Raw genomic sequence first — 18,960 nt, forward strand, 5'->3', positions numbered from 1 at the left:
CTAAAAGGGTGCCCATGAAGACGAATAGGGAAAAGGGAAAATGAGAAGTAATAGAATCAAACTGCCTCCTAGGACACATTTCTGTGTTATACCATGTGATCCTTCCTTTCCAAAGCTGAGTTCATTTTCTGCTTTTACGTGTGTGCTAACATTGCCGCCCCTGGAAAGATTAAGTTAGTTCATGAAATGTCTACAAAAACAAGAAGTAAAGTCAAATTTAGGAGCACTCTGCAGCTTCTTATTCCTAGGGCAGAATAGATGGTGGTGTCTATTTAGGGCTGAGCTAATTGGAAAATGGCTTTATTTTTACCAAAGTAAGCAATTTTTGTTTGTTTGTTTTTAAACCTTTGTGTGTGTGTGTTTGTGCACACGCGTGCTTAGTTGCTAAGTTGTATCCGACTCTTTTTGACCCCATGGGCTGTATCCTGCCAGACTCCTCTATCCATGGATTTCCTAGGCAAGAATACTGGGGTGGGTTGCCATTTCCTTTTCCAGGGGATCTTCCCCACCCAGGGATTGAACCTGGGTCTCCTTCATTGCAGGAGGATTCTTTACCTGCCGAGCCTTTAAACCATTGTCTCTTTGGAATCTCATGATATGGACCCGGTTTTATCTTTACATGAAGCATCCTGGTTTATGTATGTCTGTCTCTCAGAGACATGTGTGGGCTGCAGAAGGGCACCAAAGCAGCCTTATTTTTAGGGTGCGGTGGAGATTTGTCTCTGTTCTGAGCACTGATTCCCGCATAGGCAGCAGGTATAGCACCCAACAGGGTAAGAGACATTTCCCACCAGGAGGAGCTAAGATGAGAGGGGTTAAATTCTGACTTTTCATGACTCTGAGCTTATGAAATACTTTCCTATCATTTAATAAAACATTGGTCCTCAATGTTTACTGCCCCTAAGGCTATGGTTTCTGGTTGGTTATTTTTTTCATGAAGAAAATAAGGCCCAGAGGGGTAACTTTCTTAGGCATTTCATAAGGTGATGGGGGTTGTTCGCGTGTGACTCTGCCTCCGCTGCACTGTATACTCCAGGAGGGCAGAGACGTCCTGTCCATCCTGTGGGGGCATTAGGGACTTCCATGGGCTTTAATTTTGGAAGCCCCACCCCCTACTCCATATCATCTCAAATGTGTTCACACGTGACATCCCAGCTATAGTATATTAATACATTTTTAAGTAAATGGCTGTAAATATATATATATATATATCATTTATGAGTTGAGATATTAAATGATCAATATGGTACATTTCATAGGCATTTAATAAAATATTTATTACTGTTCAGTTTTATAGGTTCCCCCCCCCACTTAGGGAGCCAATTAATTATTTTGAGATCTCAGACATTTTCACAGGCTTAGTCCCTGAGCACTGGTCCCACAGAGGATAAAGCCATCCCCCTGCTCTTATACTTTTCTGCTCTGGGAAGGTGCTTAATAAATATTTGTTGGATGATGACCACCTAGTGACAGAGTGAAGGAATGGACAAATGGGTGAATAGTAAATGGTAAAGTCTGATATTAAAGCCCACATAAGCCCTGGATGGCCTATTTCTTTTACACAGCCATCCTGGTGGACACTCCCAAACTGCATTGAAAACATAGATGTTGTCTTTCTCTCATTGTTCTTTTTCGAGCCGATTTTCTACCCTGTTACAGCTAAGGCACACAGAAGAATAGACTACAGGTTCTTTGCATTTTGGTAATTCTTATGAGGGCTTCCCTGGTGGTAAAGAATCTGCCTGCCAGTGAAGGAGACTCAGGTTTGATTCCTGAGTTGAGAAGATCCTCTGGAGGAAGAAAGGGCAACCCACTGCAATATTCTTGCCTGGAGAATTTCATGGACAGAGGAGGTTTTCAGGCTACGGTCCATGGATTCGCAAGAGTTGGACACAACTTAGTGACTACACATACACACAGAGTTCTTATGAAGGAGTAACCCCTTGCGGTGATCATCAGTTCTCTGTTTAATTGCCCTATTTATTTGCTTTGCCTTACAAGTGTGAGGTAAATAGTGGCTGTTATTAGTATTCAGATACTCATTTTTTTGACAAAACCAAAGAAGTGCTTTTGCCTGTCTTTTTTGTTTTGTTTAGAATTCTAAGTGTCAGCTCTCAAGTGTTTCTCATGTGATATCTGTGTTTTCAGGAGATGTGACTTTTTTTTAATCTAAAAGTGAATCTTTGTGGTTTCTCTTCAGAGCTCTTGGATTTGGATTTGGTAACTATTGAACATGATATAGAAAGCTAGAGAGTTCCCTTCTTAGGCAAGAAAGAAATACAAAGGGAGCCATGAGAGGGGAGGGAAAGATGAAGATTGTGTAAAGGACAGAGCCATGTTTTCCTTCCTCAGCTCTGAGTTCACCTCTACATGCTAGATTGCTTCAGTCGTGTCTGACTCTTTGCAACCCCATGGACTCTAGCCCACCAGACTCCTCTGTCCATGGGATTCTCCAGGCAAGAATACGGGCGTGGGTTGCTATGCCCTCCTCCAGGTGATCTTCCTGACCCAGGGATCAAACCCACATCTCTTAAGTCTCCTGCATTGGCAGGTGGGTTATTGACCACTAGCGCCACCTGGGAACCCCTGGTTCACCCTTAGAGAAGTGGATCCTCACTTTTCTTACATAAATGGATACCAGGATAGATTGCTCTTCTCAGATCATCCCAAGGTCTTTAGAGGCTGTGATGGATCTCGCTGGATGGCTCCAGGACAGACCAGGGCTAAAGTAAAGACCTGCAGTGCCCCTTGATTGGCTGAGTTTGTGGGCCAGAGGTGCAATGATGGAGCTTACTCTCCATCCAAGGAAAGTCTTTGGCATTGAGTCCTTTGACAAATACTCACTGGCCACCTGTATGGGGACCACCACCAGGACCAGACAGACTTCTCCCTGAAGTCCAGACCCTCGATCAAGCTCTTGCCTGAGGTATAACTTGAAATGACCCTGGTTTTTATATCTCATTTTTTGTTTGGATTTGGTTGTATGTGCACAAGTGTCCTTGTGTTTTCAAAAGGCTGAAACCTTCTGCTTATAAAGTTGGAGAGGGAAAGAAAGCCTGTAACATAGAAAATGGAAATGTAAAACTTCGGTTCCTCCACTGCTTTATTTTTTCTGATTTCTTTCAAAATCTCTTGATGGACTTGGACTTCAAAACAGAGGAATGCAGAGCCCTTTTGAGTTTGTGTTGTCCCCTGGCACTATCCTTCCTCACAGATTCCTGCCTGAACTTCTAAGCTAGGCACTCATGCATGTTCAGTATTTGCTTTTTCCAGGGTGTGTATGTTGTATATATACATATGTGTCCTACACATGGCCATGTATATACACACACATGTATGTATATATATGTATGCATATGTGAGTATATGATTATCCTTAAATGATTTGATTGTCCTTAAATGATCTTTCTCTAAACTCATCTAGAGCATTTAATTTGTGGCAGGAATCCCAAAGTATATTCTCCCCAGAGAAAGAACAAGATTTGCCTGGCATCAATTTAAGAAAATAATTACTTAAGAAAATTGTGCAAGATGTTTTCTTACACTGGAGATTCTGGTGACATGAAGTGGGTGCCTGCGTGGGGGGACCTCAGGCCTAATTTTGTCTAAAGAAGTTGGGAAGATAGTATTTTCTTTCTTTTTTTTTTTAATTGAAGTGTAGTTGATTTACAATGTTATGTTAATTACTGCTGTACAGCATAGTGATTTAGTTATATATATGTGTGTGTGTGTGTGTGTGTTTAATATTCTTTCCCACTATGGTTTATCATAGCATATTGAATGTAAGTTCTCTGTGCTAGACAGTAGGACCTTGTTGTTTATATATAAAGGCTTATATCTGCTAACCCCAGACTCCTTTCCGTCTCTCCCCCAGGCTCTTCCCCCTTGGCAACCAGTCTGTCCTCTGTTGTCCATGATTCTGTTTCACTGATAGGCTCATTTGTGTCATATTTTAGATTCCACATATAAGTGATATCATATGGTATTTGTCAGGAAGGTAGTGTTTTCATATTCCACTCAGCTTCCTCATGCTTTGCCATTTACCCAAAACTATCCCCTTTTGAAGATTGGTATTTTCTTTATTTAGAGCAAAGCTCCATTGCCTTGGGAGTATTTTCCAAAACAGTTCCTAGATATGACCTCTCACTCTCCCTGCCCTGTCCCCTTCACCAGGAACTTTTCCATTATTTTACATTTGAGTTGTTTTCTTTTTAGAAAGCAAGGTAAACTCGACTGAGAATAAGCAAGTGGGAAAGTCGTAGAGATGGCCATTCTTGGAAAGGCCAGGCCTCATATTATCACTGCTATTACTGTCTTTTAAGGAGTGATAACCAGGGGAGAAGAACCTTGACCTGATTCTTTTGTTGACAAAATCACAGCTGATTTTCTCTCCCTGGTAGCATGCCTGTGAGCCTTCACATACAGCTCTAGGGCCCAGAACTATGAGTACTCTGCCCTAGAGTTGTAATCCTGACTGTTTACCCTCCTAGCTGCCCACTGCTCTGTGTCCCCTTTTGCTCACATGAGCTAGTCAGTAGCAGAAGGCCCACCTACCCATGGTCAACTTGAGGCTCCGAAGAGAGGAGACCCACATGCCTCACAGCCTTTCCTCAATCTGGACAGATGGCGGCCATGTTTCTCATCCAGGACATCTTTTATGCAGCACTAGGTGTGAAATTTAAGGAAACAGAATTCTGACTCTCCTCTGCTAAACATTCAGAGTTCTAAGCATACTTAACCGTCAAATGTAAGTCTGAAATTTGGTTTGAAATTAACTGGGCCATTTGCCCGCTGTTGAACCAGGGGGAAGGAGAAAGTCAGTTGAGGGGCACAGAATTCTTTCGTGGGAGGTTAGCAGCCTGCCAGCTGCACACTGGATTGTCTGTGGCCCAACTTCAGAGACAAGCCGCAGCTGTAACACAGCCATGTTCTACCCTGCCTGAGCACGGCGGGCTGTGTCCTCTGGCCCGCTGAGCTGTCCGGGTGAGGACCCCTTGTGCTTGTAAGCTTGCTCTCTGGAGCACCTCTGGCTCCTCCATTTCTGAGAAGTGGAAGGAAACCCGTCTGCCTTGTACATCAGGTTGCTGTCCCGTTACAGGGAGAAGGAGCCTTAGGAGGGCACACCCTGGCGCCTGGGCACTGCTTCTAAGCCTGCAGCCGGTCCTGTGACCGGCCTGCTGCAGGCGTCTGGAGGGACCCCAGTACTGTTCTTGTGATTTTTTTTTTCTTTTAATTTTATTTTTGGCTCTGCTGGGTCTTCATTGCTGCACCGGCTTTTCTCTAGTTGCGGCGAATAGGGTCTACTCTCTGGTTGCGGTGCACAGGCTTCTCATGGCAGTGACCTCTCTTGTTGCAGAGCATGGGCTCCAAGGCACACAGGCGTCAGCGGTTGCGGCTCCTGGGCTCTAGAGCACAGGCTCAGTAGTTGTGGCTGTGCACATGCTTAGTTGCTCCTCAGCATGTGGGATCTTTCTGGATCAGGGATCGAATCCATGTCTCCTACATTGGCAGGTGGATTCTTTACCACTGAGCCACCAGGGAAGCCCCCGTCCTTGTGATTTTTATATATTTTTTTTTTGCTCTTGATGGTATTGCATATGTAAAACTTGTGCTTCATTTATTCTGCCCCTGTTGTTTAAAGAGACATCATCTTTTTCTAAGAGGCCCCACACCAATACGGCAAGAGGCCGTGTGTTTGGTACAAGATACAGGTTCCTGGCTGTGACAAGGCTGTGCCTGACAAATCAGACTGGGAAACCAAGTCACTGCCCTCCTGAGCTTCCTCTCTCCATGGAAAAGGGACCTCTGTGGTCATTTCATCCCATGCCTTTGTTTTCAAAATGAGGACCTTGAAGCCCAGCGAGGTGAAGGGCCAGGGCTAGACCTTGCCCCTCTGGTTTCCCAGTTTGGACTTCTGTCAGCCCTACAGCTCCTCCTCCGTTTTGTTTTGCATTCACTGTGGTCTTGCCTTCGTGACCGCCTCCTCTTTTTCTCTGTAAGCGTTAATATGAAATATATTTGCTTTGCTTTTCAGCCTTGCCTGCCACCACCACCACTGCCCACCCCCCCACCCGCCGTGTGTCCAAAATAGCCGCCAGAATCATGAGAATGTTAGGTCTTCAGATGTTTATAATCCGAAAGAATCCCTTCTGTTTTTTTAATAATAAAACTACTTGGATGTCGGTATTTTATGTTGGAAAGGCAAGCCAAGTTCACAATGCAGCAGTTACAATGCAATGCATTATGTATAATTTGTAGCGCTCCCCAGGAGCAATGGTAAACCGTGAAATGCCATCCCAGCCCCACAGCATAATTAGTAGGATCAAACGCTGCCCAGAGAGGAGCACAATGGTTGTTGTCCGAGGTCCACCAAAGTAAGGGAAAGTTCCGATAAAAGCAGTACACCCCAAATTATATAAAAAGCAGCCCCTATATCAGGCTGCAAATATGTCAAGAACCTTCACTGCTAATTGAGGAAACCTTTTGAGGTTTAACAGCTCATAAATTCGCTCTGGGAATGCCCCATTGTTCTGGGGTTATAAGTCTTGTCTTTGAAATTTAGCAGTTGTACTTTTATATTGCATTCCTCCAAGAGTCCCGTTGTAAACATGAAGGGTTTGCATTTTAACATAAATTTGAACAATGTGGTTTGAAAAGAGCTCACCACATCAAAGGGGAGGCTGTTTGGGCATGTTTCATAAATTCTTTTTTCTATAGTATTTAAAGCTGCAAATGACTCATGGAAGTATGTTCCATTTAGATCATTTAGATACTAGTGTAGCTTTTAACACCCTTGTTTTTCCTTGCCTAAGAGTGCCTGTGTCAGAAAACAAGTCTACAAGCCTTTGACAAAATCAGCTGGCCTTAACCTAGAATCTTCAGATCTATAGAGACAGCTCTGGAAATGTTGTTCCATTTGGTCTAAATAGCAATAAATTTTGTGCATTTCCATGGTGTTTTTTTCTTTTTAACTCAAAAATCTCCCCATTATGAACTCTCAATTTTTTATTTTATCCACATGACAATTACAGTCTGTAGTCCATGGGGTCACAAAGAGTCGGATATGACTGAGCAACAGGCTTCCCTGTTGGCTCAGATGGTAAAGAATCTGCCTGCAATGCAGAAGACCTGGGTTCGATCCCTGGGTTGGGAAGATCCCTTGTAGAAAGGAATGGCAACCCATTCCAGTATTCTTGCCTGAAAAATCCCATGGACAGAGGAGCCTGGCGGGCTACAGTCCATGGGGTCACAAAGAATCGGACATGACTGAATGACCAACACACACCCCTGTGTCTTCATAGTCCCCCACTTTTAAAAAGAACCCACAATTTATTTATTTATTTATTTTTTCTGAGCTACCAGCTAATGTGAAGAGAGATGTGGGTGGTGGTTTCTGAAGCAGCATGGTTGGGGGTAGTGTGGGGACCACTGCTCTTTGATCTGGCCTCTGGGGATCTCGACCTCGGGAAATCACACGCCATGCTCGAGCCTCAGTCTGGATGTAAAATGAGGACAGTGGTTAAACTCCTCCGCATCTTCCTCCCTCCTGTTCCTGGTTCCTTTATTTATTCATCCCGGAGGGGAGAATATGAACACAAAGCCTCAGTGCTCACCCCACAAAGCTCACCACCTTAGGAGGATGCGCTAGACTGAGACCACCAGAATCCTGTAATTTGCTAGAAACTACTAACCGTGGCATTGTGTGCTTTGGAGAAAGCGGACGTGATCCTGGGATAGCACAGAGCAAAGTGGGGCACGGCCACTTGCCTGAGAGCTGGGGGAGGCGGGGAACGATCCCTGGGAGACGGTGCTGAGGGAGGGCAGGCTTGCTGGACTGGCTACAGAGCTTGATCTTTGTTCTTGGATGAAAGGAAACTCCTAGAGGGGTTTAGGCCAAGGATAAAGTTGATGAGATGAATGTTTTAGGAAAGTGTTCCAGCACCCCTGTGGAGGATGGCTGGTTGGAAGACCAGAGCGCGGTCAGGACACCGTCTCAGGGCTCAGGCACCACCCAGGCTCCTGAAGCAGGTGGCTTAGACAGGGCTGGTGATGGGGCAGGTGCTGGGGAAGGGACGAGTCAGAGGAATGTTCAGGTGATGACGACAGGATTTGGTGATGGGCTGAAGGGGGCAGGTGAGGGAGGGGCAACTTCCAGGACAACTGGGGTCTGAGCATGTGTGACTAACTGAGTGGATGGCAGGAACATTCCTGGGGTGGGGCAGCTTGCAGAAAGTCGTCAGTGTAATAGCAGAAGACCCTGACCCTCCAACGCTTCGTGCCAGACCCTGGCATCCTTTACTCCCGTCCATATAGAGCACATCTCTAGGTAGGTTTCTGCATTACACAGACAAGAAAATTGAGGCGTGATGAGGAAAGTGACTTCTCCGAGGGTCCAGAGGAAGGGGCAGAGCCAGTATTCAAAGGCAGCTGTGTCTGGCACCAGCGCACATTCCCTTCCACCAAAGCCGGGTGCCGGAGGGCTCTCTTATAAACTCCGATGTCCACTCCAGACTTGAAAGGGAGGTTGGATTCTTCAGGATGAAATGGCCGAAAGAGAAAACAGTGAAGCCTGGTGACAGGACCAGAGCCCCGAGAAATGCAGCATCTGGTTCTTCCCCCCCTTAGTTGTGCAAAGCAGGAGACCCAGTCACCCTCTCTGGGCTTCAGTTTCCCGGCTCTGAAATGCAGACAGAATGCCGCTATCCCAGGTCCTCCTCAATCTCACTCTGAAAATCCATGATTTTAAGATGTGCTGGCTGCATCTCACATAGAATCTCCTTTCCACCCGTGACACAGTCTTTAAAGCTTCTTTGTTGAAACTATAGGTAGGCCTTTCAGTACTCGCCTTTTCTATGGTCACAGCACACACTTAGATATTCTCAAACATGCTCAAGAGAGCAACATTTTCCTCCCCACTTACCTAAAATCATGTTATCCGAAATAAGCTTCACTCTAGATTCCTAACTTGGAATTTAAAGTTCAAAAAATTTCGTACTGAGGTCTCCCTTTCTGTTCATAAGTTTGCTTTTACTAGAAATTGTTTGATAGATGTGTAAGAAGAAGGTAAGGAAATGGCACTCCTGTATTCTTGCCTGGAGAATCCCATGGACAGAAGAGCCTAATGAGCTACAGTCCATAGGGTCAAACAGAGTCGAACACGACTGAAGCAACTTGGCACGGCAAAAATTAGCTATTTTTGTTACTGAGTCTCCATAGCACAGGCCATTTTAGAATCGTTTCTGAACAATTCTAGGTTAGTTAGAGGCAGGCTATTTCAAAGGTGTGCCTACAGTCTGAGAAAGGCCCTGGCTCCTCCTCGGACTGGGAGGGCTTGTTTATTGGAGACATTTCAGTTACAAGGCATATCTGTTAACACACATACTTGTGCCCGCACACAAGCATGCACACACACATACACGCTCTTTCTTTAATGGATCAGAACTTGGTACGGGTGGGGCGAGTTAGTCAAACCTAACAGAACACAAAACCAGCAGCGCAGCTCAGGTTAAATACCGTCGAATACAGAAAACAAGCGAGCTTCTAAGATGGCAGTCCTGCCTCTGGGGCGGTTTATCGCGTCATGGAAGTTCACCACCGTCCCAGTTCGGGGCGAGCTCTGACCCAGAGGAAGCGTTTCTCAGCTCCTGGTGCAGAGAGCAAGGCTCACGCCTCTTCGTGTTTGTGCACAAGCCTGTCCCTGCCACTTGGTTCACAGAGCTTGTCCACTCTGAAGATTCACATGTGTCATCCTCACCTCCCTGGTTATCTAGGCCTTGGTCAAGGAGCCCACCCTGGTTTTCTAATCCACCAACCATTCAGAAATCACAGGGCTTGGACTGTTGACATGGATGTTGTTCCTCTTCCAGTTACTTTTCCTCTCGGTCCCTGCCCTTTTTTAACCCAGCAAGTGCATCTGCCATGGCCCTTGAGTTGCTGTTTCCTCATGGGCTTTGGCTGGTGAGTCTCTCGATGCCCATCCCACCCCACCCTGCCAGCCGGGCCCCTTTGAGACCAGCTGTGATGCACTCTTATTGCAGGCTCTTCCCCGAACAGCTTGTCTTCCTCTGTTTCCACCTGCAAGAGAAGCTGGCCAGCAGCTTCCAACTCTTGTGAGAGCTTTGAACCACAGTGTTCCCCTTGACTGCTCAGCATCTTGGGGACCATTTCCTAGGTCAGGGATCATTTCTGTAATTGCACATTGATACTGATGTCTCTTGACGTGTAGTTACGCACTTCAGTCAGTTCAGTTCAGTCACTCAGTTGTGTCCAACTCTTTGCGACCGCATGAATCGCAGCACGCCAGGCCTCCCTGTCCATCGCCACCTCCTGGAATTCACCCAAACTCATGTGCATCGAGTCGGTGATGCCATCCAGCCATCTCATCCTCTGTCATCCCCTTCTCCTCCTGCCCCCAATCCCTAACGTGTAGTTAAATCAGGTTTATTTGAAAGTGGAAATAATTTGACTTTTTACAGCCTTTGTGATAGCATTCATCATGGATATACCTATCACATCTCATATCTCAGCCTGCATCCAGGTACTGAAGGCCTCTAATGTAGTGGAACCCCGGAGCCCAGACAGCCTCCATGCATTGGTTAAGGGAAACAAATAGATGAATTGTTTTCCGAAGCCTCCTCTTGCCTTTTCTCACCCATTTATGTCTCAGGGTTTGGAAGCTGGTTGTTGGCAGAGGTGAGAAACCAAGATTCTTGGCCCTTGAAATTCCCTAGCTGCTACTATTTACCTGTATCTTTCAGGGTCCTCTAGCCCCAAGGGCCTGATCTGGCCTTCCGGTCCCCAGCCTCCTCTCTGCCCAGCCCTGCTGTCATGTTAGTTGTTGTTTTGGTTCATTCAGCAAACATTTATGATGCCCCCACAGTGTCCCAGGCACCTGGGATTCAGAGGTGAGTGGCTTTGTTCCTAGGACTGCCTGAGCGGCCAGTGTCAACCACTCTCGCATTATAATTAATAGACTCACCAGGGCAACACTGTGATCATATTTGGTATATTCTTCAGGAGAACAGCGGAGAAGGCAATGGCAACCCACTCCAGTACTCTTGCCTGGAAAATCCCATGGACAGAGGAGCCTGGTAGGCTGCAGTCCGTGGGGTCACTAGAAGTCGGAGACGACTGAGTGACTTCACTTTCACTTTTCACTTTCATGCATTGGAGAAGGAAATGGCAACCCACTCCAGTGTTCTTGCCTGGAGAATCCCAGGGACAGGAGCCTGGTGGGCTGCCGTCTCTGGGGTCACACAGAGTCAGACACGACTGAAGTGACTTAGCAGTAGCAGCAGTAGCAGTCAGGAGAACAGGGTTGCTTTGGTGTCTTCGTTCTCCTCCAGGACTAAGCACAGCACATCCTGGGAAACCACCAGAGCAGATTCTTTACCAACTGAGCTATCAGGGAAGCCCCAGGGAAGATATGAGAGAAGACAATGTGTACAATACCAAATGGCATCATGCCGGTGCTGATGGTCACAGCCAAACAAAACCCCAGAATATAGCACAGCATCCCTCTGACCCAAGTTTCTCAGTAGCATCAGACTCACTTGGGGTGCTTGTGAAAAGAGCAGATTCCTTGATCACGTTAAAACCTAGAACCTGCCTCTTGCCACACCCGCCCACGTGCAAGTTTGGAAGTGACTGTTCTAGACCCGGTATCTAATCTCTAGAGCTTTGACGTGCCATGTGCTCTGTAGGATGGTGACATAGAAGCAGTGGGTGGATGTAGGGCCTGTTACATGTTTCATCTTATTTGCTGCCAGTCAGTCTTGCCACCAAGCCTGGGGCCAGCTGTCCCAACAGCTGGGACAGGGAAGCTGTCCCTTCCCTCCCAGACCCAACACCCTCACTTCTCCTGACACATGGTGACCCGGCAGTAGTTGTCCAGTGTGATATGGACGTGACCCCTGATTGCTTGCTCTCAGCAGAAGTTCCTGATTAAAGTTTCTTTGCCCCTTTTCAAAGTTCTCCTGTTGACCTTCCATCTTTTTACTTTCTTTTATTCTTTGATTTCTTGGGATGATCTTTACTTATATTTTTTTATTTGTTGTTGTTCACTTGTTCAATCATGTCCAACTCTTTGTGACCCCATGAACTGCAGCATGCCAGGCTTCCCTGTCCTTCACCATCTCTGGAGTTTGCTTACACTCATGTCCATTGAGTCAGTGATGCCATCCAACCATCTCATCCTCTGTCGTCCCCTTCTCCTCCTGCCTTCAATCTTTCCCAGCATCAGGGTCTTTTCTAATGAGTCAGCTTTTCACATCAGGTGGCCAAAGTATTAGAGCTTCAGCATCAGTCCTTCCGATGAATATTCAGGACTGATTTCCTTTAGGATTGACTGGTTGTATCTCCTTGCAATCCAAGGGACTCTCAAGAGTCTTCTCCAACACCACAGTTCAAAAGCATCAGTTCTTTGGTACTCAGCTTTCTTTACTGATCACATGGGTCATAGCCTTGTCTAACTCAGTGAAACTATGAGCCGTGCCGTGTAGGACCACCCAAGACAGACGGGTCGTGGTGGAGAGTTCTGACAAAACGTGGTTCACTGGAGAAGTGAATGGCAAACCACTTCAGCATTCTTGCCTTGAGAACCCCATGAACAGTATTTTTTTATGCCCAAAGGTTAAAAGGTATTTTCAGAAGATTATTATTTGAGTCAGTTCTAGTGAGGTGGATGAACCCAGAGCCTGTTATACAGAGTGAAGTAAATCAGAAAGAGAAAAACAAATATAGTTTATTAATGTATGTATATGGAATAATGGTATTGATGAACATATTTGCAGGGAAGGAATGGAGACACAGATGTAGAAAACAACTTGTGAACGGAGTGAGGGAGGGAGTGAGTGGGACGAATGGAGAAAGTAGCACCAACATACGTACATATAGTGTCTAAAATAGATGGCTGGTGAGAAGTTGCTGTAAAATGCACGGAGCCCAGTCCGGTGCTCTGTGATGACCTAGGGAGGTGGGGTTGGGGAGGGGAGGGCGGCTTAAGACAGAGGGGATGGATAAATGTATAATTATGGCTGATTCGCATTGTTGTATGACAGAAACGAACACAACATTGTAAACAATTTTTTATAAGCATTGAGGTTTCTGAGGGAAAGATGGCTAACTCCAAGTGGTCTATGATTTTAAAAGTCAATGAAAACATTACCTTGGGCCTTTGCTTAAGAAGCTGGACATTGATTCCAAACTCAAGTTGAAGGAAATGAGAAAAAATTGAAGCAGGTCTAAATATCATCAGCAGTACTTCTGCTCTCTGCCTCTGCCTGCGAGTCTGGGCAAAGAGTAAGTGTACTGGGGATTTTGTTGTTTTCTGAGTGGAGGACCTGGCCCTGTGTGTGACAGAGAGGGTGCCGTCTACTGGGGTTTTATCCTTTTTGGGGAGGAGCCACTGTCCCAGGCAGTTGTGAGCCCACCACTTAAAGCAGGGCCTCACCCAGTAGGAAGCACATCCATGCATCCCTCAGATGGTTGAGGGTCTGCCCAGCAGCAGAGATAGTTCAGACCTGTTCTGACATACTGGTTACCAAGCTGCTGCCTTCCAAGACACCCTCAGGGCCTTTCTGAGCCCAGGCTGGCCAGGACAGCAGCAGCTGAGTGTCCAGGATCACAGGCTAAGGAATTAGTTAAGGCAAACATTCTCCAGGGAGGAACCTGGAGGTGCTAAAGGCCTTTGAAGCTTTCCAGGACTCACGAATATTCCGTTTGTAACACCCTAGTCCTACATGCTTTGAACCACTGCATCAGGCACGGTGAACATGGGCACTCCATGGCCCTCCTTGACCTTGCTTCCTCCCCGGGGTAGCAAGGACCCTGGGGTCGTCAGCGCAAGGAGAAGGGCAGGAGGATGGAGGGTCGGGGCACATGTAAGTGAGGTTCTGGGTAAATGTAAACCAGGAAGCAGAGCCACTTTGATTAGGCTTAATGTAAAGCATTTTTAGGACTGCTGCATCCAGGATTCGTTGTCTGATTATCATGGATTGTATCTATTTCTCTCTTCTCATTTGGAGTTACAATGATACCAGTCATTTCCAGGAAGAAGCATGCAGCCATGGAAGGCAGTATGCACCATAGCAAGGGTAAATTCTGAATTTAGAGCTGGTTAAAATATCCTCATCCACATCCATACCCATAACCACATCTGTATCTCTCCCAGGGCCTTGTCAGTCTCCTTTGCCCTGGAAGAAATCTGATATGACATAGAAACTGCTAGACGCTGGCCAATAATCCCTGGGGTTCAGACCATCCAGACAATAAACAACTCCATAATATTCAGTGCAGCAGCTTCTGTGAGAGCCCATCTGTTTCAAAATAACCCTAATTCTGCTTACTATGCGGAATGCTTTGTTGACTGGAATTTGTCCTGGTTTTCTGCAGCAGATTCCGAGGCATAGGCCTCTCACTCCACCTGCTGGCAAGTATGAATACTGGCCTGAAACCCCGGGTGGATATTTTCAGTTGGAAAAAAAAAAAAAATTCTGAGCTGTAGCTCAGGGATTCTCAAAAGCTCAGAGTCACCTGGGAGCTCATTAAAAATACAGTGGCCTGGGCTCTGTGCCAAGCCTACTGAATCGGAAACTCTCAAAGAGCTCTCCTGGTGATTCATACACTCACATCTCTGTTAGAGAATCTGGAATTCAGGGATCTGAGCCAGCGAAGGTCAGGGATGACCCCACCCTAACCTGCTCATCCTCGAACAGGGAAAGTGATGAAGCCAACTTTAGGTACCCACTTCTATATTAGTAACTCTTGGTGGTGAGAGTCAAGGCTTTATTCCTGGATTTCCCTGGTGGCCCAGTGGGTAACAGTGGATAGGAATCCGCCTGCCAGTGCAGGGGACACAGGTTCAATCCCTGGTCTGGGAGGATTCCACATGCCATGGAGCAACTAAAGCCTGTGCCCCACAACTTCTGAGCCTGCACTTTAGGGCTTGTGCTTTCAATAAGAGAAGCCACCGCAGTACAAGTCCATGCAGCACAAGGAAGAGTAGCTCCTGCTCGCCTCTACTAGACAAAGCTCGCACACAGCACAACCAAAAAGGGGGAAAAAAGGAAACTTTAAAAAAAAAAGGCTTTATTCCTTACCCAGGGTTCAAGGTGACATCACCAGTGATAAGTCATATGATTGTATGGAGTGATGGGAAAGGCACTTCTCCTTTCTGGGATTCTGCCCAAAACCCTAACCCCAGTCTAATGATGAGGAAAAGCATCAGTCAAACCAAGTGGAGGCACATTCTATAGGCTAGTACTCCTCAGAATTGTCAAGGTCACGGGAAATAAGAAAAGACTGAGAAAGTACCACCAGCAGGAAGAAACTAAGGAGACCTGACAACTAAATGGAGTGTTGGACCCTGGAACAGAGAAAGGCAATGAATGGAAAAACAAGTGAGATCCAAGGCAAGTCTGGAATTTAGTTAACAGTAACATGCTCATCCCTGTAAATGGTTGGTCTTGACAACTAGACCGTGGTAATATGTTTGGCTATATTACCTTGGAGACTTTTTTAAATCTAAAAACTATTCCCAAATAAAAAGTTTATTAAAAATTAAAATATCAGGGGGTGGGGAGGGACACTGAGTTCGATCAGATGAGTTGGAGGAAGTTTGCAAGGAGCACAGCCTGGCCAAATCTCAGTCCAGCTGTCAGAAGTCACGGCCAGGCTGGCTGACAGGCAGAGTAGCTGCCCAGACCACCGGCCATGGAGGAGGCGGTTTGCTGGCATGGCCCACTCTGCCTTCTTTGGCCAGCCAATCCTGATGCCTCATTGGGTGGGATCTTACATCTTTGTATGGAGGTCTAAAATGTCCAGTCCAGCTCCCTCATTGTGCAGACAGGAGCCTGAGACCCTGGAGAGAAGTGAATTGTCCAAAATTCTGGTGGAGCCAGATGCAAGCCCACCTGTAAAGACGTGTGTTCATTAAAATATAGCTTCCTGGGCCCCAACCACTTAATGCAAAGAATCTCTGCCTTTAGAATCTAGTAACTCTGCATTTTTAACAAGTTCTTCATTATTGTGCACACGAAACTTAAAGAATCTTTGCAGAAAACCAGACAACTGTCCCATTTATAGATTCTCCAAGACAGTCTAGCTTTGCCCAGACCTCTTGCATTTGACCTGCGGAAGGGCTCTGACTCCTGTCTCCATTGGCCAGCTGCTTGCTTTCTATGGAGACTGTGCTCATAGCACAGGGCTACTAAAAGGCCTGCGAGGGGAGAATTCAGTCACAGCTGAACTCTTTTATGATGATGCCCTGGCAGGTGGTGAGCTGCCCGACCAGAACCCTGTGTGTCTTGGGAGGAGGCTATTTAATATCTTTTTGAGCTCAATTGATCATAGTTTAAATAATCTGATACCCATTTCCCTCTCCTTTTAAAACATAATTAAATTATAAGTTGCTCAGGCCTTCCCTGATGGCTCAGCAGTAAAAGAATCTTCCTGCCAATGCAGGAGACATGGGTTTGATCCCTGATCCAGGCAGATCCCATGTGTCGTCGAGCAGCTAAGCCTGAGTGGCATAACTACTGAGCCCGGGAACCGCAACTACTGACGCCCGCGTGCCCTAGAGCCTGTCCTCTGCGACAGGAGAAGCCACCACATCTAGAGAGCAGCCCCTGCTTGCTGCCACAAGCAAAGAAAAGCCCACGCAGCAACGAAGATCCAACACAACCAAACATAAAAATTAAAAAGTTACTCAAAGGTAACCCCATGACCAATAAACAAAAGGAGGCGTGGGATCCAGGCTCCAAGGAGCCACCAGAAGTCCCATCCTGCTTGTCCTTTCCCCACCGTGCTCCGTCTTAACTTCGTCAGAAAGTCCAGGCAATGAAGACAGTGGAAGGTCTCCTCTGTCTGCGAGATAAAGATGAGAAGTCAGAGCTGACAGAGGAGAGGAGCCAGAGACTTTAATAGGTAACCATTTGGCCCTCAAGATTCCCTGCAGGCAATGAAGATGCAGGCCAGGCAGGAGGTGCAGGGCAGTGGCCCCCCACTTTGAGGTCCTGCTAGGGCCCTGTTTGCGGGCAGGTGTGGGATCTCCATCAAAACATCCAGAGAGGCTGCAGCCGCCCCTCCTGGGCAAGTCAGGCATGTTGGCCTTGGAGCTTCAGAGAAGAGTGTGGGATTTTATCTTTCTGAAAGGTCTTCATCTTTTATCTAGCATTGTCTGTACTCATGTATATGTATGTGTGCATGTGTGTGTGTGTGTGTGTGTATTTTTTTTTTATCAGAACTCTCTGCCCACAAAAAGACTTCCTTATTCTGCTTCCTTTTTTCTGTTGTGAAGTATGTTCTCCAATCTGTCCCTTCAGACAGAGCTCATGTCCAGTTTCTCTCTGCCGTCCCAGCCAGGCACATGGGACCTCGTTGTTACTAGGCAATGAGGATATGGGAGCAAAGGGAGGCCTGCATCTAGTTTTCCAAGAATTTTCTCATATCTGTCCAGTGGATATTCTTAGGTGATTTTGAATTTAAAAAAATAAATAAATAAAAGATGCAGTCCCAGAGTGTATGGAACTGGGAAAGATATTCTTGGAGACAGTTAACCTCAGTTTGCAGAATCAGCTGAAGTCACTGAGTAAACTCCATCTGAGGCACCTCCAGATTGGTGAGCATTCTGTTTTAGATCAAAGAGAATTGGAAACATCCTAAAATTTGAAACATTTACATATTAAATGTATATAAATCATTGTATAGAGTTTAATACTAAAGAGATTTTTACTAAAGGGATTTTATGTATAAATATATATAAAAGGGGCTTGAAGATCATTCCTAATTTCATTAAAATCCCTCGATAAAGTGTTAAGATGATGACAGAATTGTGAAAGGATTACAGACAGATTGATTTAAAAAATGGAAAATCCCTTTAGTATGAAAATCTACATCCATTTGTTTAAAGAAATACATACCTCATGTTACAGTGGTTCCTAATGGGAGACACTTTGCTCCTCAACCTCTCTCTCTCTCTCTCTTCTTTTTAAAATTTATTTGGCTGCCCTGGGTCTTGTGGCATGTAGGATCTGGTTCCCTGACCAGGGATTGAACCCAGGCCCAATGCATAGGGAGCAGAGTCTTAACCACTGGACCACCAGGGAAGTCTTCAGCCTGTCTCTTTGCTGCTCCTCCAGCCTATTGAGAATTATTTCATAAGAACTTAGAGGCTGTTCTCTGTTTAGAAAATACATGATGTAGTTAATTACCAAGGCTGACATACACAACTGGACCTCTTGCCTAAAACCTTGTCAAGGGAGATCCTAATTCTAGTTACTTTGTTATCCAGAAAATCTTGCTGTTTGCAATGAGGCTTATCTACAGCAGAAGGTAACATTTTCCCGCTGCATTCTAAACAGACCCTGCCTCCAAATCAAGTGTAAAAGCAATAGTATTGTTCAGGTTTACAGAGTCTGGTTTCAGAATTAAGACAACTGACACACTGCATGTCTGGAGCAGAGTAGAAATAAACATGAATTTGACTTTGGACTCAGTTCCTGACCAAACTGTGTGGCCATGGCAAGTTCCTTAAAATCTTTAAGCCTCAATTTTTCTATCTGTAAAACAGACGAACTTCTACTCAGAAGAATAACTAGAATAAAAACTACATAAAGCAATATGGTGAATCTCATAAACATAATGTAAAATGAAGCTACTCACAAAGGGTACTTATTGTATGAATCCACTTCTGGACAAAAATAGATAAAACAAATCTCTGCTGTGAGAAGTCCGTGGACCACTGCTGAGAGGGAGCACATGGAGGCTTGTGAGTGCTAGAAATACTCTTGTGTTTTGGTCTGGATGTTGCTTCCATATGTTCTGTTCATGAAAATTAATCAAGTTGTACACTTTTTCAAAGGCAGGGAGAGTAAGTAGGGAAAGCCTGTAGCAATTGCCCAGAAAACACTATCTCCCCCTGGATTTCCTCTCTCTCCCTTTTTTTTTTTTTTTCTGCTTCAT

General features: G+C 45.7%; 1 protein-coding gene across 16 annotated transcripts in view; it reads left to right on the forward strand.

The window, feature by feature from the left end:
* The window catches only part of RHBDD1 (rhomboid domain containing 1), a 208,775-nt gene that overhangs the window by 108,724 nt on the left and 81,091 nt on the right, over window positions 1-18,960 (forward strand). The window lies entirely within an intron of this gene.

Source organism: Bubalus kerabau, chromosome 3 (genome assembly GCF_029407905.1).
Source record: "Bubalus kerabau isolate K-KA32 ecotype Philippines breed swamp buffalo chromosome 3, PCC_UOA_SB_1v2, whole genome shotgun sequence".
Lineage (NCBI taxonomy): Eukaryota > Metazoa > Chordata > Mammalia > Artiodactyla > Bovidae > Bubalus > Bubalus kerabau.